The 8,623-nt window shown below is 48.2% G+C and overlaps 1 long non-coding RNA gene across 1 annotated transcript; it reads right to left on the bottom strand.

Annotated features, from left to right (window-relative positions):
- Positions 1-3,032: 3,032 nt before the first annotated feature.
- Positions 3,033-8,001, bottom strand: LOC104862424. Its single transcript, XR_780318.2, has 3 exons — positions 7,869-8,001; positions 4,042-4,215; positions 3,033-3,108 (listed from the first exon to the last, which is right to left on the bottom strand). It is a non-coding gene; the product is annotated as an uncharacterized LOC104862424 (long non-coding RNA).
- Between the last annotated feature and the right edge of the window lie 622 nt (positions 8,002-8,623).

Raw genomic sequence — 8,623 nt, 5'->3', positions numbered from 1 at the left:
CCTCATAGCCCTCTCCTCTGTCTTGTTTCTGACATTAAGGAAATGCTTCTGGCACCCACTCAGCAAGTGGGACGAATATAATGAATCAGGAAGTGAGACTCTGTCCATTCCATTCTTACTGAGAGACAGGCTTTTCTTTGTAACTTACCAAGGATGAATGCTGAATTTAATTATATGCCTCATGATTTTTTTCTTAGTGATAGTGAATTCTGTTAATAGCTTTCTTTACTTAGCCTTTATTCTGACAGAAGTGGATGGGCCCCTGGGAGTTCTGAGCAGATGAATGGCATCATCTTAACAGGGCAGAGACACAGGTGGGAGCTGGCTACCGTGACGACGGAGGTGGTCAGTAGATGGCTCCTCCTGGGGTGGGAGCAACAGAAGTGGGAGCGGCTGGGCTCTAGGAATGTCTTGAAGGTAGAGTTCTCAGGAACCGAGGACATAATGGATGGAAAGCATGTGTGGGTCAAGAGAGGCTTGAGGTGGAGAAGACTATGGGGGACCCGACCGGGAGGAGGCAGGAGTGTGTGGAGGGCACTCCTGAGTCTGAGATGCTGCAGGGAAATCTGAGTTGGTCTAAGGCCTCTGGCTTCGGTGGAGGTGGCGGGGGTGCTGGTGTCGCGCTGTCTCCCAAAGCCTCACATGGCCACAGGTGGGGATTTCTCAGAGGAGGTGGGGTCTGGAGTGTGTGATGCTAGAACTGACTCACGATGCAGTGCTAGGCTAGCACAGTATTAAAGGCGTGAGTGCTGCCTTCCCTAAGCAGCCTGGATAAGGTCAAAGGGATAGAAAGATACTGTTAAAGTCCCTTGTTGCTTTTACTACCTCGTGTACACCATGACTGTTTTTTCTGTTGCCCCTCTGCTCTGCCACCCTGCCTTGGAGCCAGATGATTATGAATTGAAACCTCTACAAACTGTGAGCTCAATAAACCTTTCCTCCTTTAACTTTGGGTGTCGGGTATTTTGTCTCAGCAATGAAAGAAAAGTAACTAAGGCATTGGCTGTCTCCAAGGCAGGGAGGCATGGCAGAAGGGCATTGCAGAGGAGAAATTGTCCATGGCAGGGTAGGCAGAAGGCAGCAAGCAGCAGCAGCAGCAGTCTGCCTTCCTTTTCTCCCTTTATATTCCATCCAGGCTATAAACCCATTGATTGGTGCCACTCACACCCAGGTTGGGCTTTCCCATTACCCACACCCAGAACTATACTAAACCCATTTAGTTATCACACATACTCAATCCCACTATCACACACCCTGGATCCAGCTACTTCAGGCAAGCCCCGCCTGTGAGGACATGAGCCTTTGGGGGCCCTCTAGATTGAAGCCATAACAGATCAAGCTCTCAGCTCTTGAGTCTTTTGGGGACTCTTCACATTTCAACCAGAATAAAAGGATTAGACAGACACTCCAGGCAAATTTAAACATGAATAAGGCCCAAATCATGATCTTAGTACAACTGAATTCGGAGTAAAAAACAGCCCAGTATGGTGGTGCATGCCTGCAATCCTAGCACTGTAGGAAGCTGAGGCAGGAGGATCTCAAGTTCAAGCCCAGCCTGGGAACTTTAGCACAGCTAGGGATGTAGCTCAGTGTGAAAGACCTGGGTTTGATCCCTAGTACTGGAAAAAAAGAGAAAGTAATAAACAAGAGAAAGTGTGGGGGGGCGTAGAATGCTAAGCTGTAGACTTCAAGATAAACTCCCACTCTTGCTTCTCTCCACTGTCTCTGAACACTGCTCCTGTTAAGACTCAGCTGTTGTACCCTCTCCTCCAGAGCCTCAATCCTGCTGTGGCCACTGGCTCTCTGAGATCAGCAATATGAGCATGCATTTTCCCCTCTTACAAGACTTGTTTCGAAAGGTTCTCATTGTGTGAGAAGGACTTGCTGGATACCTCCAGGTCCCCTGCAGGGTGGAAACTCCAGGATTCTATGTGATCACTGCCAACTTACTGCAATTCATGGAGAGAACCCCTATTTCCTGTGGCAAATGAAAATGTGTAACAAAAACAGCGGCCAAACTGAAACCATGGTCTTCAGAGTATGACGCAGACTGTGGACACTACTGTTCCTCTTTCTCTGGCCGCTCTGGGCTGCCTCAGTGGGTCTTCTTGTTCTCCGGCCCCTGCTGGGTTCAGTCCATGGGGCACTGGCTGAAGACAGGTGGGAGGGTGGTGCTCTCTCTCTCTCTGGGCCACTCCCAGCCCCCGTCCCCCATGAGGTTTACACCTTTGTGGTAAAAGCCACTCAAACCAGCACCTGTGTGGGTGCTGCCTGTGTCCTGGTACTCGTGTACCAGCCATGTTTGTTGCCCTGCGCGCCTTCCAGCATCTCCAATCTGCCCTGGACTCTTCCCTGCCAGACTCAGACCCGCTTTGGGTTTGTTTGCTTATTTGTTGTTTTGAGACAGGGTCTTAGCAAGTTGCCTATGCTGGCCTCAACTCTGTGATTCTCCTGCCTCAGCCTGCCAAGTAGCTCAAAGACTGAGATTTTAATGAAGGCAATTTAACACTGGCTTTTCAGGAGGCAAGTATGACATAATGAAAACTGTTTTGACTTCTAGAAGGTGATGGATAAAAAGTCTTTGCAGGGCTGTGAATGTAGGTAGGGGTAGAGTACGCTCCTAGCACACAGGAGGCCCTGGGCTCCATCCTTAGTACACACACACACACACACACACACACACACACACACACACAGTTTATATAGAGCCATCCATGGTGGTGCAACCTGTAATCCCAGCACTCTGGGAGGCTGAGGCAGGAGGACTGCAAGCCCAAGCCCAAGCCCAGCACAGGCAACCTAGCAGCTTAATAAGATCCTCTCAAAATAAAAAAATAAAAAAGGGCTGGGGTGTAGCTTAGGGTGAAGGCCCTGAGTTGGATCCCCAGGACTGAGAAAAGAAGCAGTTGTGAGAGACAATATATTCTGATTATATAAATTTACATTTAAAACATATGACATCTAACAGCAAGGTTTAAAGCAAATCAGTAATAGACAAATATTACATGTCATGTTTTAAAATGTCGCAATGTATTAAGCCAAAACAAATGGAGAAAACGACCTTTACATTTATGTGCATGATATTCTCGATGCTTTCCATATTGAGACCTAGGAATGAGAAACAGAAATTTGATTTCACGTATGGAAAGATCTGGCTCTTCCTCCCGGACTGAATCCTGGTGAGGGCTTTGTAAGACTTAAAGTCTCACTTCCACTCCACGGAGCGTGAACAGCCGATAGGGCCTCCACGATGCTGAGTCCTATAGCCTAACGATGGCTCCGGAGGCAAGACCCAGGCCTTACTTCCGAAAGCCATGAACAGCCAAAAAGGCCTCCATGATGCTGGGCCCTAACACCCAGCGAGGCTCCGGGAGCTCGACGGAGAAACGAGAAACCCAGGAGGGAACACACCAGGCTGGATGGTAAAGAGACCTTTATTAGTCTGGCCAGACGGCACTCCCGGAGCCAGGTAGCTCAGAGAGGCAACTGCTCAGGGGCTGAGGTACTTTTTATAAGGTTTTTCTAAACAAAGAGTCAGGGAATTCACAGAACAAGACTGCAAACACATTGCTTATCTTATGCGGGAAATGTTCTAGGGTCACCTTTTGTTATACCGTCTGCTCCTGGGCAGGCCGTTAGCCAAGTTAGCAATTAGCATATGAAGAAGCACAGTCTGGCCTATTAGCATGGAGTCACTTTAGCTTATTCAAGTCTTAACAGTTTCACCCTCCCTGGTGTGGGGAATGTGAAACCCCTTCGTGGGGGGGGGACGACCCTCACCCAGGTATGCTGAATGTCCCAGGAAGGGATTTTACTCTGCCCCGCCATGGAGATCTGAGCCCAGAATGACCTTTGCCACCTGCCAAGTAGCCCAGCACACGATGTGGCTGCGACTGAACTGCCCTTGCAATTTCCAGTCTCAGCAAGGAAAAGGGCAGGTGGCTCCAGGTCCTCTTCTGTCTCCTGTGCCCAGAACCGGGCGTGGAGTAAAGCCAGGGAAGTCGACACCCAGACCCAGTTCCTCCCAGACCTTTCCATTACCTTATCTGAGAGATGAACGGTTGGGGCATCTGCTGTCACCTCTGGGCGGGAAACGGTGGGACCAGGGTGGGAAGGCTGGGCTGAGAGCTTTCCCCTCGCGCTGGAAGCCCTGCTCTGTGAGTTCGGGACCAAGCAGACCGGTTCAGCTGACCCAGGCAACTCTCATGTGCTTTTCTTTATGTGAAAGGAAACAAATTACTCACAAAAGAGTAAACAATAAGCAGTGTCGGGTGATAAATCAGAGCTGTCATTTTGCCTTTTAACCTAGTGGGGCTTAAGATATGCTCCGAATCCAGTATAAGAACATAAATGGGCAGAAATGAATGAATAACCATAACATCTCCAAAACGGAATTCCATCAGGCCTTCTTTTCAGGGATTTTGCAAAGGCTGAAGCATTAAAAAAAAAAAAAACCTCTTTATTATTATATTATTTTAATACAAGCTGATTAGATGGAATGAGACCACTTATTTTTCCAATTTCAAGTTGAAAATTATTAACAAAGTCACCTTTTCAAACTCAAGCTCTAAATTATTATTAGTGAAATTATGACTTCTCCAAATAGAAATGCTTAAGTAATGATTAGCTAACCAAACTATAACCCTCCCATTTATAAGGATAACCTGCCTGTGTCACTGCTAATGAAACGAATTAAATTTTCACAAGTGAGAGATATTTGTTGAGACTATCTGACTTGTTTTTTAATCACAATTTATAAAATCAAGAGGCTTTTTAAAGATAGTTTTATACAATGTTAATAAAGATAATATGAACTGGACAGTTTGGATTATAAGTACTCTCCTTTTAAAGAACATGTCATTTTAGTGAGATTTTTAGCTAGCAAAATCAAAGCATTTTAGTATATATGTATCAAATATTTAATCTGTTCAATGAAATATGAATGGATATTGTAATAAATATTTTTCCTACCTTAGTTTTCATGAAAAATGAAGTGTTTATTAAAATTGAACTTCTTACATAAAAGTCTAAAACATGTAACTCCCAGGTATCCAAAGAGGGGCCAGGCTACTTGTGCTGAACAGGAGGTACCCACCCAGCCCTGTTTGTTGAGTGTGGTAGCTTAGATCAAAGATGTCTCCTGTAGTCTCCCATGTGTGGAAGGTGATGGGATCATGGGGCAGGGCCTGGTGTGACCCGAAAGGATATATTCTTGTTCCTGTCTCCTTTCATCTCTCTCTCCCTCCCTCCCTCCCAGCTGCCACGACGTGACCAGCTTTCTGCCACCAGACGCTTCCACCATGCTGGTTCTGCCTTAGAGCCATGGACTGGACCTACTGAAACCATGAGCCAAGTAAACCTCTCCTCCTCTAAGTTGACAGTGTTGTATATTTTGTCCCAGTAATGGAAAACTGACAAAAACAATAAGAGCCTGGCTGCCAAGGCCTGTGTAGATGGTGCCATCAGGTGGAGGGGTGGGTGAGGTGACAGTTCCAGACCACCTCGAAAGGAGGGTATATAGCATGCATTCTGTATAATGGATTCCTCCCAAACACAGCTGCCTAAAACCACCAATATTCCTCACCTCACAACTTCTGAGAGCCAGGCGTGTGTCAGTGGCTGAAACTGGATATAGGCAGGCTGTCCCCTGGGGCTGCACATCTGGAGGGCTCACAGGACAGCCCCCACCGGGGACACCTCTCCTGACAGAGCAGCCGGTTGGCAGAGGGTAACCTCTGAGAGGCTGAGTCTCCTTTGAGCCCTGCATCCCCAAAGCCACGTGCCACCTTTTCTGTGTTGTTCTATTTGTTAGATGCAAGTCACTAAATCCAGCCCACATTCGACATTTTAAGCACCCACAGTGCACTGCACTCAGCCAGACTGTCCCCATGTCCAGTGGGTCCCGCCCCAGCCAGTGTCCACAGTATGTCCCTGGTGCTGGTGTTTAAGACACAGATCCAAATGCCACGCACCTCCGTAGAGTGGAGGATGAACACACCAGCCTTTCTGCGTGCCAAGGCCTTGTCAGAGATGGGCCTGTTTGGATGGTGGCATTGTTTCATGACATCCACGTAGCCAGCTGAACTCATTCCAAGCAAGCCTACTCTGCAGAGCTGGGCTTCTGACACTGTGTGCTGGGGTGGAAGGAGGGGCCAAGGAGAGAGGACACAGAGGGCCCTGAGGACAGTTTCTGGACAGTCACTCCAACATGAACCACGTCACAAAGTGCTGCCTGAAGAACTGACATTCACTCATCCACCCTTAGGCACATCTCTCTCCCAGGTGGTGGCAAAGCTGCCTAGGGCGGTTTGCTCCTGGCTGTGTGCTTCCAGGGGAAGGGAAGAAACAATTAAAACTGCTCTGGTTCACCCACTCCATTGTGATGTTTCCAGAGCGGCACAGAATCAATGTTGGCTGAATTGAAAAAAATGAAAAATAAGTCTGGGGATATCGCTCAGTGACAGAACCCTTGCCTTGCATGCACAAGGCTCCGGAATTTGATTCCCTAGTATAGAAATAAAACAAAGCAAAAATCCAAAACAGACACCTTGCCCAGGACATCACCTGTGGCAGTGGAGAACTCACCACCCTCCTCCCACCTCAGCACACCAAGGTGCAGCACCCCAGGCCTCTGTGCAGTCTGCTGCAGACTGGGGTGTAACTGGGAGGTTTGCCTTCCATAGTCCCACTTTCCTGCCATGTAGTGACAGGCACCCCGATAAAGTGGGGATTCTTTTACTGGGTTGCACAAAACAGAATTCTTTTAAAATGCATTTTTCCACTGCCACATTACAGTGATAATTAATATCCAAAATGATGTCGAGTGTCTGTCACACTCTGATGAACCTAACGAATAGTTAAAGGGAATGAAATCGTTTAGAATGGGATTTCATGCTTGGTTCAGTTGGAACCGAAACACTTGGGCTAGATGGTCCCTGGTGACTGCCAAATTCCCCAGTCACGAGCGAGAACAGGACGGGCTGCATCTCCATCCTCCGTGCTACGGGGAGCACATGAAACCCAAACCTGGAGCATCCACATCCTGGTGCGGCCGCCCAGGAGTCCAGCCCAGGGAGGCTCCAAAGCCGCCTTTTCCTACTGGAGCAAAAAAACTTAATAATTTACTTATAAAATGTAAGTGTAAAAATGATCTGTTAATAATAATTGAGATACTTTCATTGTTAAAATTCAGGATAATTATTTCAAAAATTATATTACTAAAATACTGTTCTTAGAACTGAGGAAGGATGGTGTCGGCATTTAGACTGGGGTATCCAGAAAGCCTTGTGTGTCTGGGAGGTGACTGAATCCTGGGGCGCTATACTCACCCATGGATTACACCCCTGAGGTGTCCATCGCTGCCTCACGGGCAGGAGGTGGAGCCTGCTGGGAGAGATGGCCCTGGGTGTCACCTGGAAGGTCTCTCTCCCTCCCCGCTCCTCCCTTTGCTCTCTGGCCGCCATGATGTGAGCAGCTGTCTTCCATCCAGGCCCCTCCGCCATGCCGTTTGACACCAGCCTACCACGGACTGGAACCATGAGCCTGAGTAAACCCATTCTTCTTCGCATGGCTGAGGTGCTGGGTGTCTGGAACTGTGTCCCACAAATGGGAAGTGACCAAGACACATGGGCTGCCCTTATTTACTGGTCCTTAACACAGAGCTGATGCCAGAACATTCCCCGGACTGGGGCTTCCTTTCCTGCACCAGAGGCCACCTCATACTCCAGCGTGCCCACACGCCTGCCTCTTGCTGCTCCTGTGGTTGGCTGACATATTTGCCCTACTTGGAGAAAGGAATCACAGCGAATGAAGTCTGTCGCCCACACTTGACAGCTGAGAAACTGATCCCAGAAGGTGATGTGACTCACCCAAAGCCACAGGGTGTAGAGCACCGGTGAGGATCCGTGATTCTCAATTCCCAAACAGAGACAGTTGAGCAACGTCTCCCACCTGCTCAGGCCACTAACTGCTAATGCAGGCTCTCTGCTTGGCTTGGCCTGGGAAACCTGAAATGAGGGAAGACAGGGGAAGGAGGTAAAATGGGAGCGAGGGCAGAGGGAAGGGAGGTAGAAAGGGAAAAGAAATGGGGGGGAAGAAAAGGGAAGCGGAGAGGGAGGAGGAAAACACACTGAGGCTTAGTATTTCAGTAAGGCATCTGACTGACAGGAGATACCTACACTGAAAGGATTTCTGTAGTTTCAAGCAGGAAATAAAAGCATACGCAGCACTGTTGGTTTTGAGGATCTCTGAGTCCATCATTAGATCTCTTTGTGACAGGACCTTCAGAATGGAGGCTGCGTCTTTTAGGTGCTGCGGGCAGCTTGAGGTCAGCCTGCTAGGGAAGGGGCCCGGTTGTGCGCTAACTGGAGCCTCCCACCTGCTGATCAGTGAGGAGGGTACTTAGACGTCACCGTCTGGGGACAGGGTGTGCTCACCGACTCGGGCTGCACTGCTTCCGTCCCTTTTCTGTGGGAAGATGTTGGAAAACAAAACCCTTTTAAAAGACAGCTTCACACAGCCCCTTTGACTCAAATTTACCTTTGGTTGATATTTGGGTTTGTATCTCTTTTCTCTTACACTGCAAAAGCTTGGTTCTTATAACATAACATTTCTTTTCTCCTAA

This window comes from Fukomys damarensis, unplaced genomic scaffold, assembly GCF_012274545.1.
Source record: "Fukomys damarensis isolate Sample0158 unplaced genomic scaffold, DMR_v1.0_HiC HiC_scaffold_12, whole genome shotgun sequence".
NCBI lineage: Eukaryota > Metazoa > Chordata > Mammalia > Rodentia > Bathyergidae > Fukomys > Fukomys damarensis.
Note: the sequence above shows the minus strand (reverse complement) of the source record. Positions and strands in the feature narration are given on the sequence as shown.